Source organism: Phocoena sinus, chromosome 20 (genome assembly GCF_008692025.1).
Source record: "Phocoena sinus isolate mPhoSin1 chromosome 20, mPhoSin1.pri, whole genome shotgun sequence".
NCBI classification, from domain to species: Eukaryota; Metazoa; Chordata; class Mammalia; order Artiodactyla; family Phocoenidae; genus Phocoena; species Phocoena sinus.
The window spans coordinates 41,234,028-41,248,639 of NC_045782.1; the positions used below are offsets into that span (position 1 = coordinate 41,234,028).

At 39.4% G+C, this 14,612-nt stretch overlaps 1 protein-coding gene across 4 annotated transcripts in view; it reads right to left on the reverse strand.

Annotated features, from left to right (window-relative positions):
- The window catches only part of GJC1 (gap junction protein gamma 1), a 36,230-nt gene that overhangs the window by 20,947 nt on the left and 671 nt on the right, over positions 1–14,612 (reverse strand). The window lies entirely within an intron of this gene.

Consider the following 14,612-nt stretch of genomic DNA (forward strand, 5'->3'; position numbering starts at 1 on the left):
TGTAAATCAAATTATAAAATAAAGGAGAGAAAGTAGTTTGAAATCTTGGCTCCATAAACTAACAAGGAAACAAAATACACCATTGTGGGTTGAAGTGTCAATCTATGCTGGCAAAAAGCCATTCTATTTGAATGTAAGAACCGTCAGGAACCAGCTGGAGAAGTATGGGGAACCTGGGATAATGTGTTCATTCACAGTGCATCGTAAGTGGTACTGTCTTCATGTAAAAAAGGACAGTATTGGTACACTTGTCCAAAACAGCTTAAGTCAAATCAAAAGGATGATATCAGTCTAGGAAAATGACATGTCTAAGAAAAAATTTAAAAAATAAACATATAACATTACCAGTATGACTAGGGTCACAACACAAAATTTGCAAAACACATTATCATACACTGATGGTGAGGATGGTCTGATACAACCTTTCTGGAAGGCATTATGGTAATATTTATCAGAAACTTTAAAATGTTTTATGTCCTTTGATCAGTAACATCACATCCAGTAATTTATCTTAAATGAATGCCCAATAAAATATAAATATATTTATTTATAAAATAAATATCTTAAATGAATGCCCAATAAAAGAAAAATTTTACATAATTTATGATATAATCTCTATGAGGAAATACTGTACAACCATTGTAAATCTTGTTTTAGAACAGAGATCACAAAATCCAAATGTCTACAACTATATAGAGACAAAAAGTAGATTAGTGGTTGCCTAGGACTGAGAGAATGGGGAAGAGTAGGGAATGACTGATAATAGGTACGGGGTTTCTTTTGGGGGGAATGAAAAAATTCTAAAATTAAACTGAGGTGATGACTACACAACCCGGTGGATATACTAAAACCATTGAATTGTACATTTTAAACAGGTGAACTGTACAGTGTGTGAATCGTACATCAAAAAAGCCATTTAAGACATTTTCTAAATGTCTAGGCACCAGTAAGTGACACAAGGAACTGAAACAGAAAAATGGGGCCTGGACAACACAGGCACCAACTAAAGAGGAGCTACTGATTGTTAGCTACAGCTGTTGTTGTTACCAGACTGTCATATCTTTCAAAATAAGTCTTCAACCTGGATTTTTATGTGAAGCCTGATTTGGGGGTAATTTTTTTCTTTTCTTTTCTTTTTTTCCTCTGTGTTGGGTCTTCGTTGCTGCACGCGGACATCCTCTTGTTGTGGTGCACGGGTTTCTCATTGCAGTGGCTCCTCTTATTGCGGAGCACGGGCTCTAGGCTCACGGGCTTCAGTAGTTGTGGCTCGTGGGCTTCAGTAGTTGCGGTGCATGGGCTTAGCCGTTCTGTGGCATGTGGGATCTTCCCAGACCAGGGCTCGAACCCATATCTCCTGCATTGGCAGGCGGATTCTTAACCACTGCGCCACCAGGGAAGTCCCTGGGGGTAACTTTTTGATTGAAGTATAAAATACCTACAGAAAGGTGCACAAATTTAAGTGTGCAGCTCAATGAATTTTCACATATCCATGTAACTAGCACTGAAATCAAGAGCAAAGCATTACCAGCCACCCAGAGCCACAGTTATGCCCCTTCCTACCCAAGGGAAACCGTCACTATTGACATCTTGGATAATTCTTTGTTGTGGGAGACTGTCCTATGCACTGTAGAATGTTTTGCAGCATCCCTGGCCTCTTCCAGTTGTGACAACCAAAGATGTCTCCAGATACTGCCAAATACCCCTTGGGGAACAATATTATACCACATTGAGATCCACTAGTTTAAACTGTCCTTGAACGTTACATAAATGGAATCACAGAATGGACTCTCTTGTATCAGATTCATAAGGAATACACTTCTAAAAAATTTTTTTAAATAAAAGAATACACTCTTGTGTCTGATTTTTTTTTTTTTTCTTTTTGCGGTATGTGGGCCTCTCACTGTTGCGGCCTCTCCCGTTGCGGAGCACAGGCTCTGGATGCACAGGTTCAGCGGCATGGCTCACGGGCCTAGCCGCTCTGCGGCATGTGGGATCTTCCCGGACCGGGGCACGAACCCGTCTCCCCTGCATCGGCAGGTGGACTCTCAACCACTGCGCCACCAGGAAAGCCCCTGTGTCTGATTTTTGTTCAACATCTGCTGAGTCACCAATCTTGTTGCATTTAGCTCTAGTCTGTTCATTCTCTTTGCTTTATTATATCGCCAGTGCGTATATATCACAACTTATCCATTCTACTTCTGATGGGCATTTGAGCAGTCTCCAGTTTGGAGCTATTGTGAATAATGCTACTGTGAACACACCAAATGTGCCTTTTGGTGATTATATGTACATTTCCGTTGAATACCTAGACCCAGAATTGCTAGTTGTAGGGTATGCATACGTCAGCTTTAGTAGATCAGTACTGTTCCTAAGGGGGTTGTATTCATTTACACTTCTACCTGTCTCCTTTTTTTTCATGTTGGCAACTAATAGAAAAAAATTTTTAAATAATATTGAGCCAGATATTTTATTGGCTGAGTAAAGCCTGCCAATTTGTGATCTGTTTTAAAAAAAATGTTTCACTATGTGAGAAAATGCTCATATGTAGTAAAGAGACAGAAAACAAACAAAATAACTCCCAATAACATAATATGCCTGAATGGAAATACACCAACATTAACAACTGCCTATGAATGTTTTCTCTTCTATTTGCTTTTCAGTATCTTCTACAATAAACATGTAATAATGAAGTTGGCAAAGCCTTCCTATGCAACAAAAGCCCCAAGAGAAATTTAAAAAGTAGGTTGGGGTACAAATTTCATAATATTTGCATACATACATATTTTACATTCATGAAGACCTAATTAAGTAATGAATACATCACAGAAAAGTTAACTATCTCATAGAATCTTTGGTACAATTACTACACAGCCCCTCCATAAGGGGGTCCACGACAGAACTTATATAAAATTTCACCCTAGAGTAAAATATAGGATGGTGAGAGTACAGGGTAATCCTTAATTTGTAAGGATATATCAAAAGATAGTAGTCCTCTGACATATCTTATACAGCAGTTAGTATAATAATGCTGCTCTTCCCATTTCTTTAGAGACTCACTCTAAAATGCTCCAGAAGCAACACAGAAAATTAACATACTCAATACTCCCTTGAAATGCATAGTTGTTGCCATTGCTACCTGCTGGTTACTGAGTGCCTGATATTGAATATTTGGAAAGAGTTACCTCTACTTGAGAAAATGATTATTAAAACAGCCACCAAAACCTTTCCAGTGTCCCTTATGAGTTCTATTAAATGTTTACTTGACATGCGAAAATGTTACAAACCTCATACTTCCTGTCCTAATCACTCCACTTCATATCAAGGATTCTGCTGTTGGGATAAGACTGTGCCCATGAGATTCACTACAAACCCCAAAGATACATCTCCTGAGTCAAGATACTAAATGCTAATATACTGCCTTAAATGGAGTTTTTTAAACCAAAATAACCTGTTACTTTAAGGCTTTGCTAAAGGGCACTATTCTGAGCACTGCTCCCATCTGCATTTTCCTATCAAGAAACTACACTGACATGTATGTAATTATAAAACCAAATGGCAAAAAACAGTTTTCTGAGGCAAAATAAATAAAAAGCAGTAGAAAATAAAGCTTTTAACTACTAAGAGCATTCTAGCTGGGGTTCAAAATGCTAAGGTTGCTTTAAATTTCTCATTGAACTAGTAACCATAATTAACTGGTAACCAAAATAAATCTATTCAAGCTATGCATACATAATTTTCCTCCCAGGATAGGTCACAGATCATAAACACATTTTCCCATCCTCTTTCCTTTTCAGAGTTCAAGTATGATAGGAGACAATGGCTTCAGATACACAATTCAATAAGAACTGAGATACTCCCCCAACTCCCAGTAATTTTTCCAAGCTCAAAAAAGAAAGCTTTCCTTTCCAAGTGAATCTGAGAAGTGCACATCTGTTTGAACTGCTCAACCTTTAATAAATATAAAGCTTTCACTCTGAATAACATGAACATCTAGTACTGAACTGGAATGCGAGATCAAAGAAAACTATTTGAGTTAGACAAGCAAACAAATTCCCTTTCAGAAAGTACTATATGGCTTCTCTCACTAAATCATTTTCTGTACAAATCCAGATAGGCTAGTCAGTCAGGTCTTTTAAAAATAGAATAATTAACATTTCTGACATTATAAGCTTAAAAATCATTATCTTAAGAAACAAACAAACAAAGCAAGCACCTTTATCACCCAAATCTTCCACAAACACACTTACGGTTTCATAGGTTCACACACTGTATCAATGGTAAAAGAAATGTTAAGAGATTGGCTACGCTAGTAGTAGTCTCCAATTTCTAGAGTCTGAGGACCTTTATGTAACTGCAAAAGATTTTCCACTACATAATAGTGGTTATACATTTATTATCTATCTTTGGAGAAAACACGTACACTGGTAAAGTTTAAAAATAAATCTGCAGTTTATGTATCATAACATCACTCACATATACATTTGAAAAGGTTATACGTATCTGTTAAGACATTACTTATACACTTCACAGATAATACTTGCATGGATTCTGAGGTCATCCTTCAACTATTCTGCAGTGGCCCATTGTCTGACACCATAGTATGACATTAATATCCTTATTTTACTGAAGAGAATACTAAAGATCATGATGACTTGCTTAAGATCACACAACTAATTAGCTGTAAAGCCTAGAATACAACTCAAGACCTACTGATCGTTTTCCTATACCATGTAGGTTTAGTATTTAATTTTATTTTAAGACCAAACAGGTCACTGAAAAAACTGACCGTGATATATACAATTAATATAACTAAAGAAAAGATTCCATTTAAAACAGCAACAAATAGATGAAAAAAACTTAGGAATAAGCCTCACAAGAAACATAATACCCAGGAAAATACTGCCGAGGAACACAAAAGACTTAAATGCGTAAAACACGTTAAAGACTTAAAGCATTCTATGTTCTTGGATATAATAGCCATCATAAAAATATTAATTCTTCCCAAATTAATCTAAATTTAATGCAATCTTGATTTCTAAAAATGCCAATAGGATTTCTTTGGAACCAGACAAACTAATTCTAAATTTAATGTGTAAAATTAAATAGTAAGAATGGTTGGGAAATTTCAGAAAGAGAAATGAGGGCATACAAGCTTCTCTCAATATATATTATAAAGTTGTAATAATTTTAAAATGTGGAACTGGCAAAACGATTAACAAACTAGAACAGAATAGAAAGTCCAGAAGATCCAAATACATCTGAGAATTTAATGTATGATAAAGGTGGCATTTCAAACTAATGGATAAAACATGGAATATTCAATAAATGATATTGAACTACCATGGGTAACTATCTAGAAAAAAATTAAAGTTGGATCTTTAAATTCCAGATGAATCAAAGATTTTAAATTAAAAACAATACAATAAAAGTTAGATGAAAACATGAACATTTTTTCTTAATAATCTTAGTGAAAACTTTTCTAAAATGACACAAAACCTAGAGGCCAAATGAAAGCAATGACAAATTCAATTATATAAAATATAATTTCTAGAAAGCAAAAAAATACTATAAACAACTCAAAAGATACACTAAATGCTTAAAATTATTTGCAATTCTTAGAATAAAAGGCTAAGTTCTCTTAACACATAAAGCGTTCCAGCAGATCATCAAAAAAAACACTCAATAGAAATGTGCAATGCAGACACAGAAAACAAACTTACGGTTACCAAAGGGGAAGGGGGGAGGGATAAACCAAGAGTTTCAGATTAGCAGATACAAACTATTATATATAAAACAGATAAACAACAAGGTCCTCAACTATACTTCAATTAAAAAAAAGTGCAAAGAAGAGAGTTCTCAGAAAAATATAAATGGCTTTTAATAATACCGTATGAAAAGATATTCAATATCACTTGTAATTAAAGATTTACAAATTAAAACTATACCAATAGGGCTTCCCTGGTGGCGCAGTGGTTGAGAGTCCGCCTGCCGATGCAGGGGACAAGGGTTCGTGCCCCGGTCCGGGAAGATCCCACATGCCGCGGAGCGGCTGGGCCCGTGCGCCATGGCCGCCGGGCCTGCGCGTCCAGAGCCTGTGCTCCGCAACGGGAGAGGCCACAACAGTGAGAGGCCCGCGCACCGCAAAAAAAAAAAAAAAAAAAAAAAAAAACTATACCAATATACTACTTTTTCATTTATCCAATTGGAAAAAATTTAAAAACTGATAACAGATCAGCAAGAAGGAAGGGTGTATATATAAAGAGGCATTCTTTGTGCTCTACTGGAAGTGATGGGGTATAATGGTAAGCTTCTATAAAAGACAATGTGGAACTATCCATCAAAATTGAAAATGTAGATGTATTCTGATCCAGCGATTCCAGTGCTCAAAACTTATCTAATGAAATGTTCAGACATACAAAATAATGTACAAGAATATTCATTGCAGTACTGCTGATAATGGGCTGTAAACAATTTAAAGTCTATCAGTACGGGACTGGGTAAACAAATTACAGAACATCTAGTAGTCAAAAAAAAAAAAGAGCTCTATCTGCAATGATATGAAACAAACTAAGATATATTAATGAAAAATGCAGCGTACAGGGCTTCCCTGGTGGCGCAGTGGTTGAGAGTCCGCCTGCCAATGCAGGGGACACGGGTTTGTGTCCCAGTCCGGGAAGATCCCACATGCCGCGGAGCGGCTGGGCCCGTGAGCCATGGTCACTGAGCCTGCGCGTCCGGAGCCTGTGCTCCGCCACGGGAGAGGCCACAACAGTGAGAGGCCCGCATACCGCAAAAAAAAAAAAAAAAAAAAATGCAGCGTACAGAACAGTGTGTAGAGTATTCTACCATTTATGTACGTTGGGGGGTGGGGGATACTGAATATATGGATATCTGTAGAAGAATTCACAAAAAAAGCAAACAGTAATTGCTTCAGCAGAGAAAAGAAAACTGAGTGACTGAGAAGAGAATAAAGGAAGACTTACTTTTTTTAAAACATATTATTTGTTTGTTTGTTTGTTTTTGGCTGCATTGGGTCTTCATCGCTGCCCATGGTCTTTCTCTAGCTGTGGTGAGTGGGGGCTACTCTTCGTTGCGCTGTGTGGGCTTCTCATTGCGGTGGCTTCTCTTGTTGCAGAGCATGGGCTCTAGGAGCACGGGCTTCAGTAGTTGTGGCATGTGGGCTCAGTAGCTGTGGCTCACGGGCCTAGCTGCTTGAACCCGTGTCCCCTGCATTGGCAGGCAGATTCCCAACCACTGTGCCACCAGGGAAGCCCCAGAAGACTTATTTTTCACTGTACATCCTTTCATACCTTTTGATTTTGTATTATGTATACCTATTTCAAAAAAAAATTTTGTCAGTGAAGTGAAATACTCAAACTGTCGATGTCAGCCTTAATGTATAACTGCATAATATAGCCAGGTTTCTTGGGACATAAATTATACTGACTCTTGGCCCACCAAATTGGGAGAAATTAAAATTAGAACTAGGTACAGTATATCAAAGAAAAAAAACTAATCTTCAATTTCTTTATTCCATCTGGTAGCAATTTCTTTATTCCATCTGATAGCCTGCCTAAGCCCAGCTGCGATTATCTTCCTGAGAGACAAGAGTCTCCACTGTGTATACCACACCATAAGTGATCATTGTATTTCTGGTCTATTAAAACTGCTGAAGCGAATTCCCTGGTGGTCCAACGGTTAGGACTCCACACTCTCACTGCCGAGGGCCTGGGTTCAATCCCCTGTCAGGGAACTAAGATCCCATAAGCCTTGCAGTGCGGCAACATGGATGGACCTAGAGATTGTCATACTGAGTGAAGTAAGTCAGACAAAGAAAGAGAAATATCATATCCCTTATATGCGGAATCTAAAAAGAAATGATACAAATGAACTTTATAAACTTTATATTTATAAAACAGAAACTTTATATTTATAAAACAGAAACAGACTCACAGACTTAGAGAATGAACTTATGGTTACCAGAGGGGAAGGATGGGGGAAAGCAATAGTTAGGGAGTTTGGGATCTACATGTACACACTGCTATATTTAAAACGGATAACCAACAAGGTCCTACTGTGTAGCACGGGGAACTCTGCTCAGTGTTATGTGGCAGCCTGGATGGGAGAGGAGTTTGGGGGAGAATGGATACGTGTATATGTATGGCTGAGCCCCTTTGCTATGCACCTGAAACTATCACAACATTGTTAATCAGCTATACTCCAATATAAAGTTAAAAAAAAAAACAACTCCTGAAGACTGATCAGGCCATGGCTACCAGTAAGTTCACATCAGTAAGTATTTACTGAAGACCTAGCACTGTATTGGCATGTAAGACCAAAAATACAAAAAACAAAATACAATAATAAGGCTTCTAGTCAGAACAAAAGCTTTGTCAGAAGTTACTTCATTACCATCAATAACTACAAATAAAAAAGAAATTAGTAAACATCCAAATAATTGCTGAATACCTAAATAAACTATGAGCTGGGTGGCTGGGGATACTGGCCATCCTTATGGAATATAAAGTATAGTCTGGGAATTCCCTGGTGGTCCAGTGGTTAGGACTCGGCACTTTCAGTGCCGGGCCTGGGGTTCAGTCCCTGGTCAAGGAACTAAAATCCCTCAAGCCAGGGCATGGCGGGGGGCAGGGGATGGGGCGGGGTATAGTCTAATGGTGACACAGGTATTATACAAATAATTAAATTAATTAAAACTGTGATCTATCCTACAGAAGGGAAGTGCAGGGTGCTATAAGAGTGTATTATAGGGGTCCCTAATCTAATATAGGAGAATCAGAGAAGGTTTTTCTTCAGAAGTGATATTTAAGCAAATTCTGAAGAATGAAGAGCTGCCTTCCAGGCAGAGGGATTAGCTACAGCATGTACAAAGACTGCTGGGTGAGCTTTGAACCTTCAGGGAATGGGGGGAAAAGAAAAGATCAGTATGGCTAGGCCATATATACCAAGAAAGCAAGTAAAAAGAAACGATGCTCGAGAAGCAGGCAAGGCCAGATCACATCATGTTAAATGAAGAGCGAAGGGAAAACAACAGAAGTTTTCAGGTAAGTGACTCGATTAAATTTTTTTTAAAGATAATTTTAGCTGCTGTGAGAAGAGTACAAGAGGGTATATTGCTTAGGCGTATATAATACATAGTAAAAGTACAAAGAAATGCAAGAGAATAATAAATTCAAGTTGGTGATTACCTCTGGGAAGGACGCCTACAACAGTGGTTGTTTGGGGTACGGGGGTGCAATCAGGTAGGGAAACAGAGAAGACTTCAACCGTACTGATAATATTGTATTATTATTATTTATTTTGAAACAAGAGTGAACGAGGAAGGATCATTTAAAATTGACCTATAATAGGGACTTCCCTGGTGGTCCAGTGGTTGAGAGTCCGCCTTGCAGTGCAGGGGATGCGGTTCAATCCCTGGTCAGGGAACTAAGATCCCGCGTAACGTGGGGCAACTAAGCCTGCGCACTCTGGAGCCCGCACAACACAACTAGAGAGCCCTCGTGCTAGAGAGAAGCCCGTGTGCTGCAATGAAGCATCCCGCATGCCACAACTAAGACCCAATGCAGCCTAATTAATTAATTAAATTGACTATAATAATTGTCGGGACTTCCCTGGTGGCACAGTGGTTAAGAATCCACCTGCCCATGCTGGGGACATGGGTTCCAGCCCTGGCCCAGGAAGATCCCACATGCCGAGGAGCAACTCTGCCCGTGCGCCACAACTACTGAAGCCCGCGCGCCTAGAGCTCGTGCTCCACAACAAGGGAAGCCACCACAGTGAGAAACCCACGCACTGCAACGAAGAGTAGCCCCCGCTTGCCACATCTAGAGAAAGCCCGCGCCCAGCAACTAAGATCCAATGCAGCCAAAAATAAACAAATAAATTTATTTTTTTAAAAAATCGTCTTGGGAAAAGGTGGCCTAGACTAGGATGGGGAGACTAGAGTGGAGAGAAACTGCAAGAATCTAGCCTCAGTAAGTTGTTGATAGAGCCACTTAATGAAACTGAGCACAGTGTAGAAGGTCTAGGTTTGGAGCCAAGATCAAGAGCTCAGTCTGGGCAACTCAATTAAAAATACCTCGGGCTTCCCTGGTGGCGCAGTGGTTGAGAGTCCGCCTGCCGATGCAGGGGACACGGGTTCGTGCCCCGGTCCGGGAAGATCCCACATGCTGCGGAGCGGCTGGGCCCATGAGCCATGGCTGCTGAGCCTGTGCGTCCGGAGCCTGTGCTCTGCAATGGGAGAGGCCACAGCAGTGAGAGGCCCGCATACCGCAAAAAAAAAAAAAAAAAAAAAAATACCTCTGAGTATCTAAGTGGAGTTGTTGATTGAGCAGGCAGCTTGGATCAGAAAAGGGGTCTGAACTACAGATTAAAAAACGGTTGTATTCAAAATATACACGGGAACTGAAACCACAGGATGGATAAGATTAGAGTGAGAAGGGAGGAAGACTAAGGACCAAGACCTGAGAAAGACCATCAATTAAAGATCTGGTTGGGGGTGGAGGGGACCTGAAGGAATAGCCAGAGATCGAGGAGGGAAAATTCGAACCCAAATAAACACCTACTCTAGTTAGGCACTTAGGAATCCAAGGTTCAAGAATCAGTCAAAGGGAATTCCCTATAAATAGACAAGAGTCTAGATCCACTTTACTCTGAACATTCCCAAAAGGAATGCTGTAACTCAGTTAAGTAACAATAAATTCCATCAAAACTGATAAATCCTTCCAAGATGTAGATGAAAACTTTTCTAACTATTTGAGACTTAAATACAATTAAGAGATTAGTCGAAAATAGGGATGTGGAGTTTGTTCCATTTCTGTAGAGAAAAAATGAAAACCCCGAAATCCTATACATTTTTTTTCTTTCAAAGATTTTTAGATAATTTCCAGATTGCTAAACCTTTTTAGCATGTTAAACCAGGGGTCCAAAATTGCAATCTGGACTTCCCTGGTGGCGCAGTGGTTAAGAATCTGCCTGTCAATGCAGGGGACAGGGTTTCGAGCCCTGGTCCGGGAAGATCCCACATGCTGCGGAGCAACTAAGCCTGGACGCCACAACTACTGAGCCTGCGCTCTAGAGCCCGCGAGCCACAACTACTGAGCCCGTGTGCCACAACTACTGAAGCCCACATGCCTAGAGCCCATGCTCCGCAATAAGAGAAGCCACCATAATGAGAAGCCCGCGCACCGCAACGAAGGGTAGCCCCCACTCGCCACAACTAGAGAAAGCCCTCGTGCAGCAACGAAGACCCAACACAGCCAAAAAAAAAAAAAAACAAAAAAACAGGGGTCCCCAACACTTGGGCCACGGACTGATACCTGTCCCTGGCCTGTTAGTAACTGGGCTGCAGAGCAGGAGATGAGCAGCAGGCAAGGGAGGGAAGCTTCATCTGTATTTACAGCCACTCCCCATCGCTCACATTACCGCCTGAGCTCTGCCTCCTGTCAGCATTATGGTGAGTTGTATACTTCACTATATATCACAATGTAATAATAATAGAAATAAAGTGCACAGTAAATGTAACGCACTTCAATCGTCCTGAAACCATCCCCACCCCCACCCCCACCCCCACCCCCGTCCGTCCGTGGAAAATTGTCTTCCACGAAACCAGTCCCTGGTGCCGAAAAGGTTGGGACCGCCGTGTTAAACTGTAAGCATTTTGAGAACAAAGCCCACATAACATTCATCTTTGAACTGAATCTTCAGCCCAGTTCAGTGTTTAACATAAGTACCTGATGGAAAAATCAGTTAACTGAATGAATGGCCACCAGAACACTTTTTGTCCAAACTGAGCTAGTGCTACAGCATATATAGCCTCATAGAACAGGCTTTAACTGAGAGTTCTACTCATTCCACAGAAATAAAGATCTCTCATCCTTGTCTTATGGTAAAAAAACCCCATGGCGCAACACATTCCACTGGTCTGAATGGTAAATCCAAGTGCTGTCAGCCACTGCAATGCTTGCAAAACTCAAGAATGTACTACCCTATGCCAACCAGTACTGACTGATCATTCTTTTCTTTCTTTTAAATAAGTTTGAATAATTAATTAATTAATTAATTAATTTGGCTGCTCCGGGTCTTAGTTGCGACCCGTGGGCTCTTTTTCAGTTACGGCATTCGGGATCTAGTTCCCCGATCAGGGATGGAACCCGGGCCCACTGCACTGGGAGCACGGAGTCTCAACCACTGGACCACCAAGGAAGTCCCTGATCATTCATTCTTTCTTTCTTTCTCTTTTTTAAATATTTATTTATTTGGCTGCACCAGGTCTTAGTTGGGGCATGCAAGATCTTTAGTTGCAGCATGGGGGATCTAGTTCCCTGACCACGGATCGAACCCGGGTCCCCTGCATTGGGAGCCCGGAGTCTTAGCCATTGGACCACCAGGGAAGTCCCTCATTCTTTCTTGAGGGCTGTAGAAAACAGCAATGCTCAGACTTAACCAAATAGGTCCTTACTTTCACACAAACTAAATTCATCAGCTGCGGTAGTGTGCTTGAAAAACAACTGTTGACACTTTGCTGATATTAACAGTTCATAACTGTCTTCTATGTGTAAGCTTCAGGTTAATGATAACAACCAAAATCTCTTATATGTATTCTCAAAGAAGTGGTCTACAAAAGCAAAAAACCCATCCTTTCTCTGCCTAAATGTTCACTAGATATTTTGGATAGGAGCCACACATGTTCTATGGCCACAAGAAAAGCACAAGTTCAGAAACAAGTAATTATACCTCCAGGTGCACTTAACTATCAAGATTAATATTAAAAACAAAACAAATAAAGGAAAACACCTCATTTATTTTGAAATGTGAACTAAAAAAACCCAGCTTTTTTGGAACTCATCACTTTGCACTGAATAAGTCATGGAACAAACTATGTATTTATTAAGAAAGTCATGCTCTGAATTTTAATTATATGTTTTGTATTCTAGGATCCCAATTAATGAATTGATAGGTAAGCCTGAAGCTAGAGGTGAGGGAGGGTGTAGCTAATCAGAGACCCACCCTGAATCCTTTCACTTTGGCTAATTTATACAAATACGAAATAAGAGTAAAAATGATTAAGAGACAGCGGCATTTATAAGTAAGATTATTATGTTGAAGATATGTTAACTTCTTAAATCCTTTCTTTTTAATGGTTAAGATGGTAAATTTTGTTACATATATTTTCCCACAATTAAAAAAACCAAACACATCTATCTTCCCTCCCTCTCCCCCCTCTCCCCGCCCCCGCAGGTGAACTCCTTATCTGGATCCGTATTTAGTTGATGTAACCTGGAGAAAGCTGGGAAGAATTCTTAAATCCTTTCAATTAAAGACTGAAACTCAATTCAACTTTCATGAACTGAATAGAAAGTTACTGAGTCCTTTGCTCCTTTTTAAGAGCATTGTGGCTACTAGCACAAGTAGAAAACCAATTCAAAAGTCACACAACCTAAAAGGAAGCTAAAAGCGTTGACTTTTGGAAAGGATGTTGGAAACGCTCTGGAAAAGTGCACAACAGTTTACGATTATTAGTAAATAGTATCAAACCATTACAAATCAGGACAAATAATAAAAGGAGAATTTTCACATAACCACTATGTATTCTCTTCAAAATGTCCTTTGCCTACAACACCCTGCTCACAAAGATCTGGTGAAAACTAAGACACAGATTTGTTTACCAGAGCTTTTTACCTTTTACCCAGAACAGTTCATGTTTCTTTAATTCTGCCATTACATAGCACTTAAGAAATCCAAAGCAACTGCAATATACAAAACTCTGCTAAAATCCAAAAAATAAAACACACACAAAAAAACATCAAATGTAATCACAATTCACATACTTTTAATCAGGAGCTCTGCAGTTAAGTTTATTTTTCTGCATTCTTATTCTGCAAAATACCTAAGCCCTCTTCCAGGGGTAAAGGATTTGATCCCTAAATTACATTATGAAGCCTTTTTTCTACAGATATTAATATACTCCATTTATCAGGGAATTAAAATCCCTTTCATTTATAGTTTGATTTTTACAGCACTTTCACCGGAACGTATACACAACACGAACGTATAATTTTAGATTAATCAGGCCTACAAGATAACGCTTATCCAGAACTTATTCTAACTTGGTTTATTCGATCCCACAAAGTAATCTCGATGCTAACAAAATAAAGCTCGAGCACAATGAAATCTGTAACACTGCTGGTTCTCAACGAACAAAAATTCCTTCAAATGGTAAAAACCAAACTGCCCATTTCCCAAAGAAACTGTAATCCCAATCTTAGAAACAGTCGCAAAAAAAAAAAGAAAAGAAATAAAAAAAGAACAAACAATTCTAAACCACACAATCATGTAAATCTTTCCAACTCAAAGCTCCAAAAGCAGCCGCCAACCACACAACTGGCCACAATCACAGCGTTAGCGCCTTCTCGTAATTTTGAATCTGGAGACAGAAGGAAAAAAAACCACAACACACCAGTCATCCAAAGTTTCACGAAGAGGAAAAAAAAATCATTTTAAGTAAAGAAAACGTGTTAACCGAGAGGCGACTACTGCATTCCCCGTCTCCCACTACCAGCCCGCGAACTAAATCTCTCAAACATTCAAGGAGA